Source organism: Notechis scutatus, chromosome 1, assembly GCF_049901735.1.
Source record: "Notechis scutatus isolate UNSWTSFEM ecotype Mainland chromosome 1, rNotScu1.2, whole genome shotgun sequence".
Classification (NCBI taxonomy): domain Eukaryota; kingdom Metazoa; phylum Chordata; class Lepidosauria; order Squamata; family Elapidae; genus Notechis; species Notechis scutatus.
In genome coordinates, this window is record NC_142009.1 from 324386937 (window position 1) to 324412474 (window position 25538).

A 25538-nucleotide genomic window follows, 5' to 3' on the forward strand; every position below is an offset into this window, starting at 1 on the left:
TAAAGGTCAAGTTAGTGGTACCAAACACTGGGGAGGCCGGGAAGTTAGAAGCTGTCATTGATACTGGGTGTTCTAGATGTCTTATCAGCCTCCCCATCATTGAACAATTGGGCATAAAGACTAACCCTTTAAAATGCCCAATCATATTTGAGCAAGTGGATGGAACCTTAATGCGGGGGGGAGCCACTCAAATGACAGAATTGATCAAGATGGAATTAGGGCCCCATCACAAACTCATACGCTTCATAGTGGCCCCCAAGATGTCAGAATCAATCATACTGGGACTTGCTTGGTTAGACAAATGGGCCCCAATGATCAAATGGGAGGATGGATTCAGAAAAATCCTCATTGGACCGGGCCCATTGCCCCCTCTTCCACCCACTACAAAGCCACCGGTCAGCTTGAACCCAGAGCCTGAGCCAGCATCCATGGCATCCCACCTTCTCCCAAATAACCCCCAGGCACCCAACCAATACAAAGACTTGGCTGAAGCATTCAGTGAAGAAGAGTGTAATGTTTTACCTCCCCATCGAGCCATTGATTGTGCCATAGAATTAGAGCCCGGGGCAAAATTACCAAAATCAAAGATGCATTCCGTGATGCCTGCTGAAATGACCGAATTAAGGAAATACATCGACAGCAATTTGGAACAAGGTTTTATTGAGCCTACCAAATAAAGATTAGCTGCCCCCATATTGTTCAAGGAGAAGAAAGATGGCAGGTTGATATTGTGTGTTGACTTTAGAGGCGTGAACGCCGTATGTGTCAAAAACATGTATCCTCCCCCTCTTATAAAGGACTTATTGAACCACCTGTCGAAGGGCGGAGTATTCACGAAGCTAGATCTCAGGGAAGCTTACTACAGGGTCCGCATCAAAGAGGGAGATGAGTGGAAAACTGCTTTTAACTGCCCTCTGGGTAGCTTCCAATTCAAAGTCATGCCTTTCATACTTCAGGGGGCTCCTGCAGTGTTTATGCAGCTCATCAATGAGGTGCTACACCCGCACCTTTACCAGGGGGTCCTCGTGTACCTGGGTGACATCCTTACCTTCAGCGAAACCATGGAAGAACATGTTCAATTGGTCTGACAGGTTCTAGAAAAACTTCTAACGACCAAATTATATGCGAAACTCTCAAAGTGCAAATTCCACAAAGAGTCGCTGGACTACTTAGGCTACCGAATATCCAACCTGGGGGTTGAAATGGACCCTAGAAAGTGAAAGCGGTGCTGGACTGGCAAACCCCCAAAACCCGAAAACAACTTCAAAGTTTCTTGGGGTTTGCCAACTTCTATAGACAATTCATTCCGTCCTTTGCTGAAGTTGCCCTCCCATTGACAGTTGCCCTCCCATTGATATTAAAAACGGGCCCGCCACCCACCAAACCGAAGCCAAGTCCACCCCTGGCTTGGACTATGGACTGTCAGAAAGCTTTCGAGGCCGTAAAACGCCTCTTCGCAGCTGAGCCCATCCTCCAGCACCCAGACGCAACCAAACCTTTTATTGTCCAAACGGATGCAAGTGATGTAGTGGTGGCAGCTGTTTTGCTGCAAAAGGACTCTCAAGGCCGACTGATGCCTTGCGCTTATGTGTCCAAAAAGCTGACAGACACAGAGCGAAGGTGGGAGGTCTGGGAGAAAGAAGTATTTGCCATATGATGGGCTTTGTTGACTTGATGGCATTTTCTAGAAGGGGCGCCAGAGGCCTTTGAGGTATGGACTGATCATAAGAACCTCGATGCTCTAAAGACCCCTAGGCGATTATCGCCCAAACAAGTCCGCTGGGCCCAATATTTCAAGCGATTCGATTTCAACATTAAATATATCCCTGGAGGGAAAAACGTAGTGGTGGACACTCTCTCCAGAAAACCTCAGTTTGACAGCCACCGAGAGGAAATAGTACAAGCCTTAATTTCAGATGCTCAATCAGCAGGCCAAGTTACCACTTGAGCCCAAGCCAACCGCAACCCCAAACACCTGGAAGATAAGCTGACTGCAGAATTGAAAACGGTCCTGTTGACTGATCCTTGGTTCCTGGACCATCAAACCGAGTTGACAATGAATGATGGACTAGCTTAGAAAGGGACTAAGCTTTATGTACCCACAACCCTAAGACTACTGGTACTAAAGTGTAGCCACGACTCCCGGCTGGGAGGCTACTTCGGATTCCTAAAAACCCTACATTTACTGAGAAGACAGTTCTGGTGGCCAAAAATAAAACCTGATGCCAAGGACTATGTAAAAACTTGCTCAATTTGTGCCACAATGAAACACCGAACTGGAAAAACCCCTGGCCTCCTGCAACAAGTCGCTGAACCAACCCAACCTTGGGAAGAGATAGCAATGGACTTTATTGTTGAATTACCAAAAAGTGAAGGGAATACAATCATTTGGACTATAATTGACTTATTCTCTAAACAGGTCCATTTTATAGCCTGCAAAGGACTTCCATCTGCAAAAAAACTTGTAAAGCTGTTTGTGAAATATATCTATAGACTACATGGAGTACCTCAAAGAATAATATCAGACAGAGGGGTACAATTTACTGCAAAATTTTGGAGGGAATTTCTGAAATCCATTAGTTCTTCTCAAGGGTTATCCTCAGCTTTCCATCCTGCTTGTAACGGAGCAGTGGAGAGGGCTAACGCCATGATTGAACAATACATTAGATGCTATGTAAATTATCAACAAGAGAATTGGGCTGAGTTATTACCTTTTGCAGAGGTTGCTTACAATAATGCAGTACATAGCAGCACGGGATTGAGTCCATTCCAAATCAATACTGGAATGGATTTTGTCCCGATGCCAGAGTTACCTAGACAACCTCCCTCATCCATGTCCCTAACAGAATGGATGAACTCATTAAAGACAGGATGGGAAGATGCAAAAAAAGCTTTGACCGAAGCTGCAAAAAAATTATAAAAAACAGGTGGATAAGCATAGATCCCTTCAACCACCTTTTAAAGTAGGGGACAACGTATATTTGTCGACCAAGTATCTTAGGTTGAAACTGCCCAGTAAGAAGCTGGGTCCAAAATTCTTGGGTCCGTTCCCAATTTCAAAGATAATCAATCCAGTCACTGTCCAATTAAGTCTTCCTCAAATATTGGGGAAAATTCATCCAGTATTCCATTGTAGTTTACTAAAACCAGCTACTGCATCAATGATAAGACCACCGCCAATCGCTCCCCCTAAACTGTCAGTGGTACAGGGGGAAACACATTATGAGATTCAAAAAAATCTCGATTCTAGATACACTGTGGCCGATTGCAATATTTGGTCTTATGGAAAGGATACCCCCTCTCACATGCTAGTTGGGTAAAGAATTGGGGTGTTCATGCTGATCAATTGGTAAACCAATTCCATAAGGATTTTCCACACAAACCGAAGGGTCCTCGCGGAGGGGGGAGAGGGCGTTAAGGACAATGTGTTAACCCCTGTATCTGTATTTCTTTTCTTTTCTTTTAGGAGGAGGAGTTTTCAAGGGTGGGGGACGCCTGTCAGCTTTGAAATTCAGCTGCCACATTTTTTTTTAAGAGAGTTGGAGGAGTTGAAAAGTTCAAGGTTATTCTGTATGGCATATTAAGAAATTCCAGTGGCAGTTAATTGGTTCTTGTGATTTATGAAGTGTAGAAGTGGGAGGAGAGAAGGGAGGAGATAAGGTGGATTCTGATTCTAAGTGAAAAAAATTCACTTTGGGAAATTGTGTTTGACATGCCAGATCTGTTTCTAAATAAATCAATTGGAGAGAAGATGTCTCGGAGTAATTGATATCATGGATACTTTCTGGATGCCTTACAGTCGAGTTCTTCTGAAGGGTAGCGGTATTGTCTGTGGTGTTGAATAGCTTTACATCATCAGCGAAGAGAACGCAGTTGCTCTTAATATGATCACATAGGTCATTTATGTAGAGTATGACTGGAGATTTTACAGTATCCTTCCCCTGCCAAGCCCGCCAAGCCACGCCCACAGAACCGGTGGTAAAAAAAAATGGAATCCCACCCCTGAATAAAACAATAAAAATGAGCCATGTAACTTGTAAGTATGATAATATGAAATTTTAAAAAATGGGCAGAGGGGAAGCAGGAAGCATAGCGGGGAGGTTGGGTCAGCAAATTACCCTTTTGGCGAATATTCTAAGAATCTCATGCTCTTAAAGTGTGAATTTAAAAGACATCTGCTTTTCCTTCTAATTTCTTCAGTTATTAATAGGATTAGATTACAAATTAACTGAGTTGCAAGGGATCTTGTAGGTCATCTAGTCCAACACCACCACTCCACCCAAGGAGGCCCTGCACCATTTCTGACAAATGACAGTCCAGTCTCTTCTTGAAAGCCTCCAGTGATGAAGCTCCCACAACTTCCAAGGGCAACTTCTGTTCCATTGGTTGGTTGTTCTCACTGTCAGAAAATTTCTCCTTATTTCCAGGTTGAATCTCTCCTTGTTCGGTTTCCATCCATTGTTCCTTGTCTGGCCTTCAGTGTCTTGGAAAGTAGCTTGACCCCCTTTTCTCTGTGGCATCCCCTCCGATATTGGAAGACTGCTATCATGTCTCCCCTGGTCCTTCTCTTCACTAGACTAGCCATGCCCAGTTCCTGTAACCGTTCTTTGTATATTTTAGTCTCCATACACCCAATCATCCTGGTTGCTCTTCTCTGTACTTTTTTAGAGACTCTCAACATCTTTTTAATAGTGTGGTGACCAAAACTGGATGCGGTATTCTAGGTGTGGTCTTACTAAGGCTTACTAGAGTGATATTAATACCTCATTTGATCTTCATTGTATCAATGCAACTTAGGAGTGTGTTGGCTTTTTTGGCTGCCACCGCACACTGCTGGCTCATATTTAGCTGGTTGTCCACTAAGACTTAATAAGACTATTAAGCCTGGTTTCACCCAGTCTATATGTGTACCTTTGGTTTTTCTCGCCTGTGTAAGACTTTACTTTTCTCTACATTGAATTTCATTTTGTTAGATACGGCCCAGTGTTCAAGTTGAGCCACTGTATTTACATCAAACCTTTGAATAAAAATCACCTGGTCAGTTGGAAGGTGTTTAGAGTTTAGAATACAATGCAACCTACCCAGGGGTGGGATTCAATCGGCGTTACTACCAGTTCGGTGATTATGTTTTTCGGACGCTGCGCATGTGTGTAAATTAACCTTAGGTAGTGCCTCCCAGAAAGCTGAAAAGTGCGCAGGTGCGCAGCATCCGAAAAGCCTCTGTGCCGCGCAAGGCAGCTGAGGTTGAAAAAGCAGGAAATAAAGGACAGGTAAGAGCCCGGGCGGGTGGGTGAGCCAAACAGTAGCAAAAACAGAACCGGTTCTGTGTCTGCTGCTCTTCAGAGCTACCGGTTCTATAGAGCTGGGCAGAAACGGTAGCATCCCAACCCTGAAGCTACCTGATTCTTTGCTGGTGATAGGTACAGTTGTTTCACATCTGTCCTTTCAATTTACCCTTCACTGAGAGCTGCAGTACACTGTGCTTCTACTGCTACTTCTGCTGCTGCTGTTATTGTTGTTTGCAGATCCCAGTTCCCAGAATGGTATAGGATGTTCTATACCCACAAGTAGGGAGTTGGACTAGATCCCTTCCAGCTCCGTTCTTCTATGTTCTTCCTTGGGAAATACGGTGATGCCCAGTGGTGGGATTAAATTTTTTTTATTACCGGTTCTGTGGGCGTGGCTTGATGGGTGTGGCAGGGGAAGGATACTGTAAAATCTCCAGCCAGAGGTGGTATTTGCCGGTTCTCCAAACTACTCAAAATTTCCTCTACCGGTTCTCTGGAACTGGTCAGAACCTGTTGAAAACCACCTCTGGTGCTGCCTAATTGAGGTACTCTCTTGTCAAATGCATAAATTGCTATTGCTTATTCTGGCTGTGCCAGATAACTTGGGGTCTTGATGGGGGGCTCAACATGGGAGGTGTTTGGTAGATTAATTGAGAAGATCTTCCCCTTTTTTTCCCCTCTTGCCTTTGTATTTAATGATTTTAATATTTATTATTTTAATTTTAAGCCACCCAGAGCCGCTTTTCAGTGAGAATGTACAACATATACATTTAATTAATAAATAAAATCATTTTATGAAAAAAATATTTAACAAGATAAAAAGAATACCAATTCTAGTGAAGGAATAAAGAAATAGTGTGAATAGACAAGAAAAAGAAGGAAATAAGAAAATATGATAAAGAAGCATCTTCCGATTTTAATATCGCTTATAAATGCATTTATATTTCATCCTGTCATATCATAATTTTGTTCTTTTCACTGTATATCCTTTCTAATTGTCAAACCCATATATCACAATTTTATTTTTTCCTTCCTTCAGCAAAACATTTGTACCTAAAGATTCTGTGGGGTTCAGCAAAACACCTATGGAGTATTGTCTTTTTTGAGAATCGCTGTTTCACAGATCATGCCCTGAATTCAAATCTAAAGTCATGTATTTCTAGGGCATAGCAATAGCGCTTAGACTTATATACCGCTTCACAGTGCTTCACAGCACTCTCTAAACAGTTTACATACAGCCTCCAACTGGGTCCCCATTTACTGATATACTCTTTAGTAGCTTTCCCCCCACTTTTAATGTATTTGTTTCATTCCTAACCTCACCCCGTGTCCATGTTCTGACTATATATGTCCCTGTAATGTTTTTTTTTTTTACAAGCTTCCTTGTAGCCTTAGGTTGACCACATCATCCCCATCTCCAGGTCTGCTTGGGAATGTCTGACAGTCTTCCCGTTTATATATTATAGGAGTGTCTTCTGACCTCTGAACTCATCTGATATCAGGCTCAACAATTTTCTTGTCAACAGTACAGAACTGGTTTTGGAATACAGAATAAACAAAGTTGGAAGGGACCTTGGAGGTCTTCTAGTCTGACCCCCTGCTCCAGCAGGAGTCCCTAAATCATTCAGAAGAAATGGCTATCCAATCTCTTTCTAAAAACCTCCAGTAATGGAGCACTCACAACTTCTGCAGGTAAGCTGTTCCAAATTTCTTCTTAATTCTACAATGGATCACTCCTTGATGAGTTTCCATCTATCATTTCTTATCCTGCCCTCAGGTGGAGAGTTAGCACTGCTTTATACTGCATTGGTTAAGACCACATTTGGAATACTGCATCTAGCTGGGGTCACCACAATGCAAAAAAGATGTTGAGACTCTAGAAAGAGTGCAAATAAGAGCAACTAAGGCAATTTGGGGACCAGAAGGTAAAATGTACGAATGGTTGCAGGAACTGGATATGCCTAGTTAACAAAGAGGATGATGTCAGCCTTGGAAGCCATATTTTACAGAGAAGCTTCGAGGCTGCCATATTTTAGTGCCTGGGAATTAGGGAGGGGGGATTTCATAGAGAGGAGGAAGATTAGACTCAACAGCATTCTTTTCAAAAGTCAAGGACAAGTCACCCTGCACCCACAGAGGAATGTTTGGAGGAATGTCTCCAGTTGGAACGATGGTTGATTGGACTATGTGATGGATTGGTGGGTGCAGGGGATGGGTTTTTGATTTTCAATTGGGAAGGGAAAACCTGGAACTCTCATATTTGGGTTTTCCCAGGTGTGCCAATTCTTACTTGAATGAGTGCTGAATGGTATGGGGAGTTTCATTGGAATGCTGACATCCAGCTGACAGGAACTGGATATGTCCAGTCTAACAAAAACAAAATGACATGATAGCATTCTTCCAATATTTGAGGGGCTGTCACAGAAAAGAGGGGGTAATCTATTTTCCAAGGCAACCGAGGGTAGGTCAAGAAGCAATGAATCGCAACAAAGAGAGAGCCACATAGAGCTGAGGATAAATTTATTTTCTTTTTAAAAATTACATATAAAATTCCATTTCTAAATAAACAGTGTGTTGTCTAGGTATAAATAATTTTAGGAAATAATAGTCATAATGTTTACAGTAATGTTCATTACATTGGTATTAGTCATATAATAATAATATTTGCTTATCCATTTTAGCAAACCTTCCTTATAACATTAGTCCTTCTCTATATTTCCATGTTTCTAACTTCTGTTTTTATTGGCTAACCATTGATAAAATGAGTCCCATGTTAGAAAGTATTCAGTTGCTTCCTTTTCCTTAATTTTAAGTGTTAGTCTATCCATTTCTGCACATTCTAATATTTTTTTAATTACATTTTCATCTGTAGGGATCTCTCCACTTTTCCATTGTTGTGCAAATACAATTCTAGCTGCAGTTAATACATGTAAAATCAAATACGTATTCCCTCTTGTTATACTTTTCCGGTAAGATGCCCAACAAAAATATTTCTGATTTTAAATCTATATGTTGCTTTATCATTTTTTCCAACCGTGTATGTATTTTTGTCCAGTATTTCTTTGCCTTTTGAACTGAGGAGAAATTTCTTGATGGTGAGAACAATTAACCAGTGGAATGGTTTGTCTCCAGAAGTTACGGGTGCTTCATCACTGGAAGTTTTAGTTTCTCATCACCTTTGGCGATTATTCTTAATTTTGCACTCTAGAAAAGTGGATCAAAAATTATTACACCAACTTCAGATTGTTTTCAAGGATCTTGGCGCTCTCAAATCCTCTCACTGATTCCATGGTGGTGATCCCAGTGCTTGCAAATAGAGCATTCCACAGAGTTTGGTTAAAAAGAAAATGTCAACATAGTCACAACAATTGAAGCTCTACACCCTGCTTGCAAATATTTTAATGGCCCAGATCTCTTGAAAACTTGTACAGTAATGTTTTTCAAGGTTATATTGTGCCCAGTATCGTTACCATTGTTTTTGGGAATCTGCTGGCTGGGGAAAAAAAGTCAATTGAAACAGAAGCCCCTAAAATTGGAGATGAATGGAATTACAATGCTTACCATTCTTGTTTAGAAATAGTCATATCTAAAAGAACAGGTCTTTTTAATGCAAGAGAATCATTGGATGGAAACTTCAAAAAAATAATCCAATTCTCAGGTTTAAAAAAAAAGGTTGCAAGAAGTGACTTCCGGTTTGAAGGGCTTTGGCGACAGACAGAAATCCGTGATCATGCACGGTTTCTGTCTGGGCTTGCTGCTGGAGCGCCCCGAGCCAGCTGGTTTCAGGGCTAAGCCACCCCGTAGAGGTGGTGAAGAGGGGGGAGACCGCCAGCAGGGTCGAGGAGAGCCGCATCACTCCTCCTCAGCTGGCCATTACTCCCTTTCCTGAAGGCGGTTGCAGCGGTGGTCAGAAATGGCCACCACAAAGGAGAACTCAACCGGAAAAGAATGTGCAGGAGGAAGATAAGAAGTGAAAGTTTTGGCTGACCGGGTTAAATTGTAAAAGCAACAACCAAGGTACCCTGGAATTTAAACTTACAAAAAATAACATCGCTCCCAAAGAAGAGTCGGAAGCAGTGAAGGAAAGTGAAAAGGGAAAGGTTTGGCTTTTTTTTTCCTTCTCTCTCCTTCCCTGTACTGACAACTAAGAGACTTAAATAAGAAATCGGAAAAATCCACTTTGACATCAATAGGCAATTAAGCTGAAAATAAAATAAAATGCCAAAGGGATAATAAAGATTTCTGGACATTAAAAACTTTCTTTTTCATAAGCAGGAAGGGAGAGAAAAAGAATAAGGGCAGGATCTGGAAGAGGGAGGAGACTGCCTGGAATTAAAAAGAATCTAAACTTCAACAAGACTTCTAAAAGATACATTTTAACTGAAACTTTGCAACTAAATAGTAACCCCAGGAAGAGAAAGTGAAAAAAAAAGAGCAAAAAAGAAACAGCTTGCGTGTATTTGGATTATTTGGTGATCTTTGGATTCTTGGTTATTATATTTGAATGACTAAAATCAATTGGGTGGTTGTTTAAAATTTTATACAATGGCACCACTTCTGGATGAATTGAAAATGGAACTTAAAAAGTACAAAGAGGATGCACAAGAAGGGAAGGGTTCTTTTGGCTTCGTTTTTCAATTCTTAGAAATGGAGATTTGGAACTATGAGACACAACAAGAAAAGACTGCAAAACAAGAAGACTGGGACAAAGAAGAAGCCATCTTTAATGAACAAGTAATTTTATGTGGGCAAGAAAAAGGAAAGGGGGGAAAGAGAATGGAGAATTTAAGACAAAACAACAAAAGAAAAGAAAAATAATTCAAAAAATAAGTATAATACTGGAAAGCAACAGAAAAGGGGAATACAGAAGAGAGAAATAGAGGTAGAGAGACAAGGGGGTAAAAAGGGGAGCGAGAAGAAGAGAGGGAAGAAGGAAAGGAAAAGAAGTTACAAAGGACCGGAGCAAGATATAGAGAAACAGGACCTATTTAGAGATAATGGAATGAAAATGTAACTGAAAAAGGGATTCTGTAAAGATACATAAGATTGTATTGTTATATTAGTAATAGAAATAACTTTAGAAAATTGGAAACAATGTATGATTAAAATGAGGGATAAAATAGTGTAATTTAGTGAAATGTTTGTGAATAAAATAAGTGAAATAAAATAAATGAGAAAATTGAATTAGGAAGGGAATATTAATATTAATGATAGAATTGACTTGGAATGGAATGTTGTTTTAATTATATACATTTATAATTTTTTTCTTTTTTTAAGAATACAGTGTGTATTTTAAGAATGTACCAAGCAGAATCCGAATGGAAGTTATGTATTATATTGAATGTTACAACTTTAGGGAAAAGATATAAAGGCACCATACTCCAATCAGTAACTACAGGAGAAATTTTGTTTAATGAGAAAAGATAATAGATAATTGAAACAGGACAGACAAAAAATATAAATACAATGATTTGAATTGAGATGAGATAATTAAAATAAATTTGAGAAAATTAAAAGAGGGGAGAAGCTATGCAGAAAATGTAAAATAGTAATAAGATATGGAATAGAATATAAAAATGAGCATGAACCTGAATTTGTGTCTGTACGAAGAAATGTAACACGGGATTATGCTGCTTTCACAAAAAGATGTTTTATTTGTATTTTTTTTCTCTTTGTGAAAACTCAAATAAAATTTACAAAAAAAAGGGGGGGGTTGCAAGAAGTAAGTTGCAGGTCTGTTAAGATACAAAGGTAGCAACAAAGCAGGTGTGCAATTATAGTAGAACCACAGTTTTCTACAATAACAAGAAGGTTATAAATGAGACTTTTTAAAATAAATTTCCTAGCGATACAAGCAGTATCATTTTTGCTAACCCTGGATTTGGCCTTGCTGTTGCTTGTGAATCTGTGTAATAAGGAGATACAGTTTAAAATCTGCCACAGTGGTTACAAAGACTAGTACATCCAACTTGGAAAGTTTTTTTTTATCTTCCCTGCCCCCCCCCCCTTATTTTTTCTGACCAGGGCATTAGCAGGCAGTGAGAAAGAAGATTCTCTCGCCCACCCCCCTCACTTCCCAACCCCTTTGGCACGCTTGGAATGGCTGATATGGCGCCTGGGGCAGGCGCTGGGTCACAGGAAGGCCAGAAAAGCAATTCTGGAGAGGAGGCATTCTTAATCCAGCATCCAAAAAACCCCCCAAAAGGAGCAAAAAAAAAAAAAAAAGGAACATGTTTTTAAAGTGAAGAAAGCACCAGGCACAATCCAATTGGTGAATTTAACACATCTCTTTGCTTTATAAAACCAAATAAGTAATCCTTGACTTATAAGAGTTTGTTCGGTGACAGGTCAAGGTTACAAAAGCATTGAAAAAAAAGGCACATATGGCCTTTCCCCACACTTACAACCATTGTAGCATCTCCCATAGTCACATGATCGAAATTCAGATGCATGGGAACTGGTTCATATTTATGATGTCACCCTTTCCCGGGGGTCATGTGATCCCCTTTTGGCACCTTCTGACAAGAAAAGTCAATAGGGAAGCCATTTTCACTTAACAAGTGAATCGCTAACTTCACTGCAATGATTCACTTAACAACTGCAAAGAAGGTTGTAAAATGGGGCAAAATTCACTTAGCAACAAAAAGTTTGGGCTCAACTGAGGTCATTAACTTGAGGACTACCTGCACAATCACTCACCGACCGATCTTTTGAAGCCCTTAATTCGTTTATATATCCTCCGTAATCCAGCTTGGTTCCAGATAGGCCTTTAGGATAGGCTTCAGGGCTAAGAGATAATTAGGAATTTGGTTGTTATCAAATGGGAGCATGAAATGCAGGCATTCCTTGATCTACGGCTATTTGTTCAGTGACCATTCAAAATTACCACAGCACTGAAGGAGTGGTGATTAGACCCATCCTCAGATTTACCGCTGACTCAGCATCTCCATGATCATGTGATCATAATGTGCATGCTTGGCAACAGGCTGCAATACCCTATGATCATGTGATTGCCATTTACAAACTTCCCTGCTGGCTTCCCCAGAAAGTCAATGGGGAAGCCGGCAGGAAGTCACTGATGTATGTCTCCTCATCATCCTCTGTGCTCGCACTGTGCCAGCCACTCGCACATCCCATACCCCATCCCTCAACCTCACCATGCCTTCCTTGCACCCTCATGCATCCCCTTGCATCCTCCCTGAGCCTCCCCAGGAGCCATTTACCTGCCTTCTTTGCTTGGGACTTGGAATTTCCTGCTGGTTTCCCCAATGACTTTGGTTGTGGGAAGTCAGCAGGAAGTTGCGTACCTAACAACTGCAGAATTCAGCTTACGACAGCAGACAGCAATAGCACTTAGACTTATATACTGCTTTACACTGCTTTACCGCCCTCTCTAAGTGGTTTACAGAGTCAGCATATTGCCCCCAACAGTTTGGATCCTCACTTTACCGACGGTGGAAGATGGAAAGCTGAGTCAACCTTGAGCCTGCTGAGATTTGAACTGCCAAATTGCAGGCAGCCGGCAGTCAGTAGAAATAGACTGCAATACTGCACTCTAACCACTGCACCATTGTGGCTCATGGGACTGCAGAGATTGCCACCAGAGATTGCACTTTGTAACTGTATCATTGAGCAATGGAAATTCTGGTCCCAATCCTGAAAAGGTTACTCTCAACCAACCCCATCCTGGCTATGGAATTCTGGGAGTTGAAGTCCACTCATCTTAAAGTTGCTGGGGTTGAGAAACAGTGATCTACACTATGAAAAAAATCGTTTGAGGTGGATGGTTCACTTAAAATCTCGCCAGTAAGTCCGAGTCTGCCAGTGTCCTGGTTGGAGAATGTGAGGTGTTGTCTTATTGCAACACCAAGCACAACTCCGCTGAACATCAAAAGCAAAGTCAGAATACCCAGATGGGAGATTATAGCAATTCTCAGGGCTGGCAACTAAATTGGGAGGTTTTAAAAGATTATTAGAAAAAACAGAAGCCAACTATCGGCAGGGATGTGCACAGGTCAAGATAATTTCCACAATCATGCAATCAAAACTCAGTTTGGGTTTTTAATGTGTTTTTTGGCTGCCATTTTGACTTTTTAGATAACCCGTCCCCCCCTGCAGATAGCCTTGTCATGTCTGCATTATTGATAATCCTCCACTTATGATTGGTCGCTTAGCAACCATTCAGAGTTATAAATGCACTTACTTGGGAGTTACTTATCACCCCAGTTTCAAGTTCCAGTGGTCAGCCCCATCCCCAAGTCATGTGACCAAACTTCAGATGTTCAGCAACCAGTCTGTATTTACGGCCGTTTGCAGCGTCCTATGGTGAAGTGAACTGCATTTTAAAAACATTTTTGCTGAAAATCGGCAGTTATTTCTGATTTTTGGCATAATTGTGCCTTATCGTGAACCTACTGGTTCACTTAACAACTTCAGGGTTCACTTAACATCTGCCACAAAAAGTGGTAAAGTTGTGTTGGTCGTATGACCATTTTATAACTCTCATGATTTATGACTGTGATGGACAGGGTCCGTTATAGTCATAATTCAAGGACTACCTATATTGCTATGGAAACAATTGTGAACATTTCCCTGGATTCCTTGGGTGCTGAGTTTGATTCAAGGAAGCCCTTTCAATACAGGTAGTCCTTGATTTACAACCATATTTAGATCAGAATTTCCATTGCTAAGCAGGGCAGTTGTTGAGTCACACCCAATTTTATGACTTTTTGCCATGTTTGTTAAGTGACTCATGCGGTCATTAAGCAAATCTAGCTTCCCCCACTGACTCTGCTTGATGGAAGCCAACTGGGAAGGTCTCAAAATAAGAACCTGGGATGCTGCAATTGTCATAAATATATGCTGGTTACCAAGAGCCTAAATTTTGTTCACGTGACTGTGGGATGCTGTGATGGTGAGAGGAACCACGATGATGCGGTGGTTAGAATGCAGTATTGCAAGCTACCGTGTTTCCCCGAAATTAAGACCCGTTCTTATATTTTTGTGGGCTCCAAAATAAGCACCAGGGCTTATTTTTGAGAAATTCTTATTTTTCCCCATGTATGGGAGGCCCACTTCTTCTGCTTGCTCATGGCCACAATGGGGTAGGAGGCCACATGGCATGCTAATACTACTTCTACAAGGCAGGCAGGTTGGAGGTGCCCCATGTGTCCCACACCGGCTTACTCAGGGCCCCTACAGCCACGCTATCCACACCCCGAAAACTGCCTCATGGTGGCAGCACCAGCAGCCATGTCCAGCAGGACCCTGCATGGCCACCAGTCCACTTCTAGTTGGTCTCAGCCGCAGCGGAGCAGAAGGCTGAGCAATGTGCTGGTGCCACAGCCATGAGGTGAGGTGGGAGGGTGAAGCTGCCCCACATGCCCTGTACCAGCTTACCTCGGGCCCCTGCAGCCAGGCCATCCATGCTCTGACAATTGCTTCGCCTTGTGGCCATGGCACCGGCACATTGCTCAGCCTCATGTTCCATTGTGGCCATGTGAGCAAGCAGAAGTGAGCTAGCGGCCACACGGATCCTGCTGGACATGGTTGCTTGTACTGCAGCCGCGAGGCAGTTGTCAGGGTGTGGATGGCCTGGCTGCAGGGGCCCTGAGGTAAGCCAGTGCAGGGCATGTGAGGCAGCTCCACTCCCCCCACCTGCTTCACCTAGCCTCGTATTGGCAGCGCCATGAGCAACCAGACAGAATGAACGGGCAACCGGCTGCACAGGCTCTTAATAGGACTTATTTTAGGGATAGGGCTTATATTAGGTGCATGTGTAAAAAAAATCATGCTAGGGCTTATTTTTGTGATAGGTCTTATTTTGGGGAGAAACGTAATTCAGCTCACAACTAGGTGTTCAATCCTCACCGGCTCAAGTTTGGCTCAATTTTCCATCCTTCTAAGGTTGGTAAAATGAGGACCTAGATTGTTGGGGGCTATAGGCTGACTCTGTAAACCGCTTAGAGAGGGCTCTAAAGCACCGTGAAGTGGTATATAAGACTTACATTTATGTCCCAAAGGTGCTTTTTGTTTCAAGAGGCATCTGGACTTTCTTCAGGGATGGGATACTACCAGTTCAGACTGGTTCTATAGAACCGGTTGTTATGATTCTTCGCAGTTTGGAGAACCAGCAAATTGTGTCCCTGGCTGGCCCCTCCCTCTCCACCTGCCCCTCCCTCTCCACCTGCCCCTCCCCTCCCCGCCCAGGCAGTCCTTATCACGCATGCCTGACATCGCTGACTGCGTTCTCCCCCTCCCAGTCACTCCTTAAGGTATTTCTTTTGTTTCCCCTCCCGACGATCAGCTATTCCTATGATCAGCTGTGCCAGGATCACCCTCGCTGTCTTACTGCTTCGCCCAGGAGGCTTCCCTGAGGCCCAGGAAGGCAAAAAATGGAGGGGGGGAGGCGCAGCAAACCCACCCCACCCCAGGGCTCCATTTTTTGCCTTCCTGGGACCCAGGGCAGCTTCCTGGGAGCAAAAACACCTCGCAGGAGGCTTCCCTGAAGCCCAGAAAGCCCCAAAACGGAGTGTGTGGGTGCTGCCCAAAAAGGAAGAAGCCATGCCCACCCAATCACATGGCCTTGCCCACCTAGCCACGCCCACAGAGAACCGATCGTTAAAAAAAATTGAATCCCACCCCTGCCTTCCTTGTTTTTCTTTGAGGACATTTCACTTCTCATTCAAGAAGCTTCTTCAGCTCTGACTGGATGGTGGGGAATGGAAGGATTCCCGTTTGGTCAGAGCTGAAGAAGCTTCTTGGATGAGAAGCGAAATGTCTTCGGAGAAAAACAAGGAAGTCCAGTTGCCTCTTGAAAAAAAGCACCTTTGGGATAACCATGACCTGAATGACTGAGAATCTCCATAGAGACTTACATGTGTAGTGTTATTGCTATTAAAAATGCGAGGGCTGTTTGTACATCACTTTTTTCAGTGCTGTGGTAACTTTGAATGGTCACTAAATAAATGTAAGTCGTAAATTTAGGACTATGTGCATTCAAACATGCAAAACTGCTTTTTCCTTCTTCAATTCTTTTATCCACCAGGATCAGTTTGACTGCAGAAACATCCCTTTTTCCTGAGTGATTGACTAGCCACTGCATTATTAACATCCCTAACATAAGCATTTTGAAGTTTTCTGCATGTAAAAAGGGTGTTCAGAACCCCAGGTCAGCTCTATTTCTGTCCCCACTGCTGTTCCCAAAGCCCACCACCCCGCTCCCCACCCAGAAAAATATTGGACGGTTTCCATACAGTAAGTAGACAACAGCTGTGGGAGCATTTGCTGGTAAATTTCCACTGGGAAAGTTTAACTTTGAGTGCATAGATTCCATTCCAAGAGTCCACACAGAAGTAGATACTTCGAGAACAAGTGTCCTGACCAAACACTCCTTTGTTTTTGTTGGTTTTTTTTAATAAGGGAGGGGGGGGAAAAACACCTTAGAATGTTAAACAAAGAATCCTCTTATTTCAGCTGCCTTTTTAAAAAAAAAAATCAAGATGTTGGGAATTTGTGAAGAGTGTGTGAGGGGAGACTCTTTCTAAATCACCTTTGCTTTAATATTCTGCACACGGCTTGTGCTGGCACATTAAAATTTCAGCAGTGGAACCAAAGCAGGATCAAGAGACAATAGGGAGAGAGTTGAGCTGTAACTTTCCACTCCTGGCCGGGCGACTCAGCTGGATGGAAAGCAGAATCTAGCAGGGCCTGGGGGGGGGTGGGGGGGACTATTGGGCAGGTTTATGGAAGTTAAAACAAATACAGGCACTTCCCTATCTGTGAGATGTGTCTGCTGCTGTCTGCTTGCAATTCTGCTTTATTTATTTGTTTGTTTGTTTATATATTTGTTTGTTTTGTCAAGCATGTATTAGATAACAGATATAAGTATAAACATGATTATTAATACATGAAATGGATATGAATAAAAGAGAACACTAGGACAGGGACGGTAGGCACATTGGTGTGCTTATGCACGCCCCTTACAGACCTCTTAGGAATGGAGTGAGGTCCACAGTAGACAGTCTAAGGTTTGCGGGGTTTGGGGAAGAGACCATAGAGTCAGGTAGTGCATTCCAGGCATCGACCACTCTGTTGCTGAAGTCGTATTTCCTGCAATCAAGTTTGGTGCGGTTTACCTTGAGTGTGTATCTATTGTGTGCTCGTGCATTGTTGTGATGGGGGGGGGGGGCAGCTCAACATCACTCGTGTCAGGGGCGCCTGTGGTGGCCTGGCTGCTCTGCCAGCAAAAATGGGCTCTCAAGCTCCATTTTCAGCTGCGACGGCTTCCTGCAGCCCTCTGCCAGTGAAAACAGAGCTTGGGAGAAAATAAATAGGATTAAAACTAAATGGCATTTGCCTAGTCTTGGACCACGTCGACAGCATTTTCTCTCTCGCAACATGAGGTTTTCCTCCATACAAGTTGAAGGACGTTGTATGTTAAAAATTGTAGAGAATATCTGTAGCTCGGTTTGTAAATCTAGGCTGGCAGAGGTTTGTCTTCTGAGCTTGCTACTTGGCTCCTGGATGGTTCGTTACCAAACTAGGTAACATCATCAATGGAGTTTTTGAGTGAAGAGTCTTGTTCGTTTATATAGCTCCTGGATAGACAGTTGATTGTATGAACTGCAGCATATGCAGGGATGGGTTTCAGCCAGTTTGCGCTGGTTCGGGTGAACCAGATGTTAATTTTACGTCCGGTTCAGTGAATCGGTAGTTCCAATGACCGGCAAGCCCCACCCCACCCTGCTTCTCCCCTCCCAGAAGTCCCCATACGGCCTGTTTGGGATCCCAGGTAAGTGCAGGGGGGAGATGGAAAACAGGCCTCCCAGAGGCTCATGGAGGGCGAAAATGGGCCTATTTTCGGCCTCCAGAGAGCCTCTGGAGCCCGAGGAGGTTGAGCCCTCCACAGCCCATTTTCACTCCCAGGATAGTGCAGGAGGCTGACTAGGCCAGGCCCACCATGGTCACAACCACCCAGCAACCGGTCAGAGAACTAGTTATTAAATTACTTGAAACCCACCACTGAGCATATGTGAGATGGATTGCTCTTCTCCACATTCACACACAGTATCTTCTATAGGGAAACCCTGTTTTCTTAGATTGTCCTTCGGTCTTCCTACCACGGTGTATAATCTATTTAGCAATTTCCACACAGGCCAAGATTGTTCTTGACCAGGCGGCAGACAGTCGTGTGATTGTAACCAGTTGCCCGGTAGCTTCTTACTCACCTTCCATAGTTCCAGGGTGACCTGTGGCAGTTGGTTGTTAGGAGGGGCAGACGTCTTGAGGAAGCTGTTCCTCAATCTCAGTCTGAACCTTGGAGGTTGATGTTGGTCTAATAGCTGTGTTTCTGTAGACGTCGCTTTAACCCACTTTTTCTGTGCAGCATTTTATCAGCAGAGTTTTGAAGGGGGGATACCAGATAGATCAGAGATCCTTGACCTTTAGGCTGTGGCCCACTAGTGGGCCATGATGGGTTTGCAACCGGGCCATGGAAATGGTTGGCGAGCACATGTGCACACACACATATCCTCACTTGCATGAACAGTGGCCAATTGTTTACACATATGCTCCTATGGCCAAGCGCAGGCACGCTTTCTGGCCATTCACGTAACACCATCATCCCCGGTTTCTTCCCACCTCCCCCAGTTTGCAAAGCTGGAAACTTTGGGGAATTCTGTATTAGAGCCGCAGTGGTTAGAGTGCAGTACTGTAGTCTACTTCTAATGCCTGCCGGCTGCCTGCAATTTGGCAGTTCAAACCTGAAGGTTGACTCATCCTTTCATCCTTCCATGGTGGGTAAAATGAGGACCCACATTGTTGGTGGGGGCAACAATGTAAAACTGCTTAGAGAGGGTTGTAAAAGCACTGTGAAGCGGTATATAAGTCTAAATGCTATTGCTGTTGCTAGATAATGCCACTTTGGTCGTGGGGTAGGTTTTAAACAGCCCATGACCAGCCTTGCTTTTTTATTTAGGGCCACATCGTCTGTTTTGCATGCGTTGATCTATATCAAACAGAGCTGACAATCAGGTGTCCCTTGAGCAAAAGCAAATCCTTGTAATCCATACGTCCCCTTCGGCCAGAGATGAATGTGACTTCCTTGTTGAGTGAAGGACTGTCTCCCAATTCCGCCCCCTGCTGGCTTTGCGTTTAAGGCAGGACTAGAACTCACCACTTCCTGGTTTCTAGCTTCATACTGTAACTCAGTGGCCCCCAACCTTTTTCGAACCAGGGACCAGTTTCACGATTATTTATTCTTCCACGGATAGGTACCTGAGTAACGTGAGACTCCACCGCCATCGGGACGGCTCTTCGTTCGAAGCCGCCCCCCCCTTTGACGAAACTAAGGCGTGAGCACCCAAACGCTGCTTTCCAACTGAAAAACCGGAAGCACTTTCCAACCAAAAACCCGGAAGCAACCGAAAACCCGGAAGCGCTGTCGAAACAAGATGGCGGCGCCCAAGCTTTGCGGCCTGGTAAAAAATGATCCACAGGCCGGTACCAGTCCGGGGACCAGTGGTTGGGGACCCCTGCTGTAACTATTAACATTGTAACCTTCTACAATGCTGTTACAAATCTTGGTCTGGAACAATTAGTAACAAACAATACTAGACTAAACAACTGCCTTGATCTCATCTTCTGCAATAGTTTGAATTTAATCTATGGAATACAAACTAAAGAACCCTTTTCCAGCAGTGACCACAATATGATTGACTTTTGTCTCAACATACGCCCACACAAAAATCATCACAATGACGTAATCCCCAATTATAACTTTAAAAAAGGCATCTATGATCTTATAGACAACGATCTCTCATCCCTTGATTGGCAGTCTCTATTCACTGGATGCAATACTGTTGAAGACCATTACAACATATTTTTACTTGAAGTCAAAAGAGTCATCAAACTATATGTACCAACAACAACTCCCAAAACAAAACAAAACAGATTACCCATAACAATAAGGAAACTTCAATCCAAAAAGAGAACACTCTGGTGGAAAAACAAATCTGGTCACATTGCCAATTTCAAAAGCTGATAGAAAAATTTATGCCACCAGATAAAGACTGAATGCAGCAATTATCACATTAAACAAGAGGAAAACCTTCTATGTACCAATTCCACCCACACTTTTTACAATTTTGTAAACAACAAACTAAAAGACTCAAGGTCCATTCCACCCCTGAAAGGACCTAATGGTAAAGACTGCAACGATGACACCATTAAAGCCAACATCTTTAACACATTCTTCAGCTCAGTATTTGTAAACAGCAATGGATCATGCCCAGTATTTCCTAGCCGAACCACAGAAAACTACAATGATCTAATACATATCGATTTTACAGAAGACAATGTTGAAAAAGCACTATGCAATCTAAAACCATCTCTATCTATTGGACCGGACGGAATATGTGCCTACTTCTTAAAAAAGCTATCCACTGCCATAGCCGAACCTCTAAGCATAATCTTTGAAAAATCTTTCAGGACCAGCTCCTTGCCTAACCTATGGTCACAAGCCACAGTCATCCCCATCTTCAAAAAGCGAGACCCCAGCCTAGTTGAAAATTACAGACCAATCTCCTTATGCTGCGTCACCTGTAAAGTCATGGAATCAATTATTAACCAATCCATTATCCTCCACTTAGAAACAAACAACCTACTCTCCAATAAACAATTTGGTTTCAGAAAAAAACTATCCTGTAATCTACAACTCTTACACCGCAAAAACATATGGACTACACAACTCGATCAGGGCAAAACAATAGACGCAATCTACATAGACTTCTGTAAAGCCTTTGATTCAGTGGTACACGATAAACTACTCCTAAAACTAAAATCTTATGGTATCTCTGGACAACTGCATAACAGGATAGAAGCATTCCTGTCAAACAGAAAACAAATGGTCAAAATTGGGAGTGTCCTATCAAAATCTGTACCTGTCAATAGTGGTGTCCCCCAAGGCAGTGTTCTGGGATCAACTCTCTTCATACTCTACATAAATGACCTCTGTGATCATATTAAGAGCAACTGCGTTCTTTTCACTGATGATGTAAAGCTGTTCAATACCACAATCAATACTGCTACCCTTCAAAAAGATCTTGACTGTGTATCAGAATGGTCAAACAAATGGCAACTTCAAATCTCAACAAATAAATGCTCTGTCTTACATATTGGCAAAAAAAAATCAGAAAATAAAATACAAGCTGAATAGTCAAGACCTTGTTGATGATCCAAGCTCTGTAAAGGACCTTGGAATACTCATCTCTAATGATCTAAGTGCTGGAGCCCACTGTAACTACATAGCCAAAAAGGCATTAAGAGTTGTTAACCTAATCCTATGTAGCTTTTTCTCTGGTAATATCACACTACTAACTAGAGCATACAAAACATTTGCTAGACCAATACTCGAATACAGCTTATCAGTCTGGAACCCACATTACGTATCTGATATTAGCACAGTTGAGAAAGTCCAGAAATATTTCACGAGAAGAGTTCTCCACTCCTCTACTCGTTGTAGAATACCTTATGCCACCAGACTTGAAATTATAGACCTAGAAAACCTTGAATTACGTCGTCTTCGGTCTGATCTAAGTATGGTATATAAAATCATACATTGCAATGACTTACCTATCAATGAATACTTCAGCTTCAACCATAACAACACAAGAGCACACAATAGATACAAACTTAGGGTTAACCGCACCAAACTTGATTGCAGGAAATACGACTTCAGCAACAGAATGGTCAATGTCTGGAATACTCTACCTGGCTCTGTGGTTTCTTCCCCAAACCCCAAAATCTTTAACCTTAGACTGTCTACTATTGACCTCACCCCTTTCCTAAGAGGTCTGTAGGGGGCGTGCATAAGCGCACCAAAGTGCCTACCGTCCCTGTCCTATTGTTTCTTTTATTTTTCTTATATGTACCCATTTTATGTATTCATAACTATGTATATACTTATACCTATTATCTTGTAAGCGATTGACAAATCAAATCAAATAAAATAAAATATTACAAGTACTCCTCAATTTGCAACCATTCGCTTAATGTCCCTTCAAAGTTATACAGGCCCTGAAGAGCAGAAGAAAAGAGGATAACTAGCAGCAAGGTTTTGTTTTTAGCTGAGTTAAAACAAACTTGGCTTCTCTAACATTCCAAAATAAATCTTATCCAATAAACTTTGCTGCCACTGCTTCAGGATTCCAAAGGTATATTTTTCAATAGGAAGGAACTGAATCTAAATTAGCATTATCTCAAGAAATTCACCTCTGCGCTCAGTGCCTTTTCAATCCGTGCTTTGAGACTTATTTGTCTGTTCCCTTTCAGCTCCTTCTATTCCCACTAGGCCTTGTTAGAGCAACACATTTCAGCCTTAACATGCTTGAAGCCTTAACACCACTCAATCCTGTGCCAAGATTGGTCTTCAATTTCTCCAGTGTTTTATTCCTTTGGTTTTTCTACATAATTATCAAGCTGCATTAAATGATAATAGCCACAGAGAAGTAAATAAAGGGAACCAATAGAGAAGATAAAACAAAAACTGTTTTGTTTTTTTGTGGTGAGAGAAACAAAGACCAGAAATAAGTGTAAGTTGCAGATTTTTTTTTTAAGGATGAACTTCTTGGTGGCAAGATTTATAAACAGTGGAACAGTCTACCTGTGAAGATTATAGATTGTCAGTCTCTGAAGGTTTTTAAGAAGAGGCTGAACATTCAGCTCAATTATTTAACTAGGTTTCCTTCACATTACAGAGGGTTGGACCTGATGTGACATCTTTTACATCTACATTTCTATGATTAAGTTTAAAATGACTTGGGTGATGCTTTTGCACATATTATATTGCAGAAAAGAGATGCAGATGTTGCAAGATTGTGATTCCCACCAATATGTTTCTTAATTGCACTGTAGCTTTTGGGTCCTTGGTGCTTTCTGAACTTGGTAGTTTCCTTGCAGATGTTTCATTGCCAAACTAAGTAACATCATCAGTTCACTGATGATATTACCTAGTCCTAGTTTGATAATGAAATGTCTGCAAAGTCCAAACCTGACCTACAAATATTCTCTTCTATTGATACACTAGAGCCCCATGATGGCAAACCTATGGCACATGTGCCACAGGTGGCACGCAGAGCCATTTGTGCCGGCATGTGAGCCACAGGCAAACTTACCTCACTACGCGCACCTCACAGCTGATTTTTGGAAGTGACGAAACAGGCCTATTATTCATCCTGCAAAGCCTGCAGAGGCTTTTTTTTCAAGCCTCTGGGAGGCTGAAAAAGGCCTCAAACCAGCTGAACATCAGCAGTGGGGCGCACTGCAGGTAAGGAGGTGGTGGGAGGGGGATTGTGTGTGCATGCGCAGGGGGCATTGGGGGGGGTGTCACTTTAAGTGAGATGGGCAGCTGTTGTGACTCGGAGGTTTGAGCCTGCTCTGTTAGAGGACACAGACTTGGACAATGAGGAAGAGGAGGATTTGGCTCTGAGGTTTGAGCCTGCTTTGTTAGAGGACACAGACTTGGACAATGAGGAAGAGGAGGATTTGGCTCTGAGGTTTGAGCCTGCTTTGTTAGAGGATTTGGAATTGCCTTCCTCCCCAGGACTTTCCTCTTCGGCAAGACCTTCCTCCCTGGTTGTGCCTCAAGTGTCGGCAGATAACCAGGAGGGCGTATCAGAGCCTCTGACTAAGGATCAAGCTGAGGAATGTTGGTTTGATGCGAGGCAAAGACGCAGGCAAAAGCATGAGATGCAACGCAGAAAGAAAGGACAAATCAGAGAATGAGATGAGGGACTGACACGCCCCACAGGGAATAAAAATGGGTGTGTTAGCTCTGGGTTCTTGTTCGAGACAACGTGTTATTTAGTGAGAGACGCTTCAGAATTATCCTGTGTGTGGCGAACTTGGCAGACAGCTTGCGTGAGACTTCCAAGAATGTTATCGGCTTAAGGAATTTAACCCTGTAATTACCGGACTTGACTGCTTATTTGTGTTTCAGTTGGAAATTTGGACTTATTACTTTGTTTGTACAGGTGAGACATAACAGGCAGCTATATAAATTTGCTCAATAAAAAATACTTCAGCAAACAGGACAAAATTAAAATAATTTTGATAGGATAGAGGAAGGGTGAATGAAGTGGGATGTGGCTACCCAAAGGGGAGGTGCCATTTTAGGCTGCACTAAAAGAAGCCTGATGTCCCAACCATAAAAAGGACAAGTTCCATTTTATTCTGGATAGGCTAAACCCTAGAGACAGGACTGTGGTCACCCACGCACTTTAAGTGAGCCCAGTGTGAAAAAGGCAAGCAGAAATACTCCACCTGACTCAGTGGTTTCTTCCCCAAACCCCAAAAACTTTAACCTTAGAGTCTTAGACTGTCTACTATTGACCTCACCCCTTTCCTAAGAGGTCTGTAGGGGGCATGCATAAGCGCACCAACGTGCCTACCATCCCTGTCCTATTGTTTCTTTTATTTTTCTTATATGTATCCATGTATTTATAAGTATGTCTATACTTATACCTATTATCTTGTAAGCAATTGACAAATAAAATAAAAAATAAAATAAAATTAGGTTTTAAAAGGGAGAGGAAACAGGGAGTTTTGCCTTGAGGAAAAACCTGACTAAAGTGGAAAATAAAATTGCAATTTACAAGGACTTGAGTGGAGGTCCCACAGACTAACACCACGGCATTTTGCCAAATGCAGTGGGGGGTATATTAATTTAATTCCTCAGGAAGCCTTCAGAAGGTGGAAATAAGAGTCTTAAATTACAGGAAGAAAAGATACCAATTGGGAAAAATAATACTTTTAATAGTTGTTAAGAGAAACTAGCTATGTTGAGGGATTCTAAATAACTCCTGGTTGTGGAGTGCTCAAGCAAAGGGTACTTTCCAATTTGGTTGTGATATTTTGAATGGAATTAACAGAGCAGAGATTAAACAAAACATTAATATTTGTTTTGATTCTTCATGTCAAGGCAACTGAGATCTACCTGGCATTTTCTGGTGAATACTGCAGCAGAATTTATCCTGGGAGTCCATGCTTCTCCAAATTTTGTAGAACTGCTTTAAAATTCAAAAGTACCCACCAAGATGTATTTTAAAATGTGAATTTCAGGATGATTAGCGATCACAATTTTGTGGCACGGTGCATGTAGTGAAAATACATGGACATTTTCGTGCCCATTAAAGCAACCACAATTTAGCAATTTGCTAAGTGAATTTTGCCCCATTTTCCGACTTTCCTTGC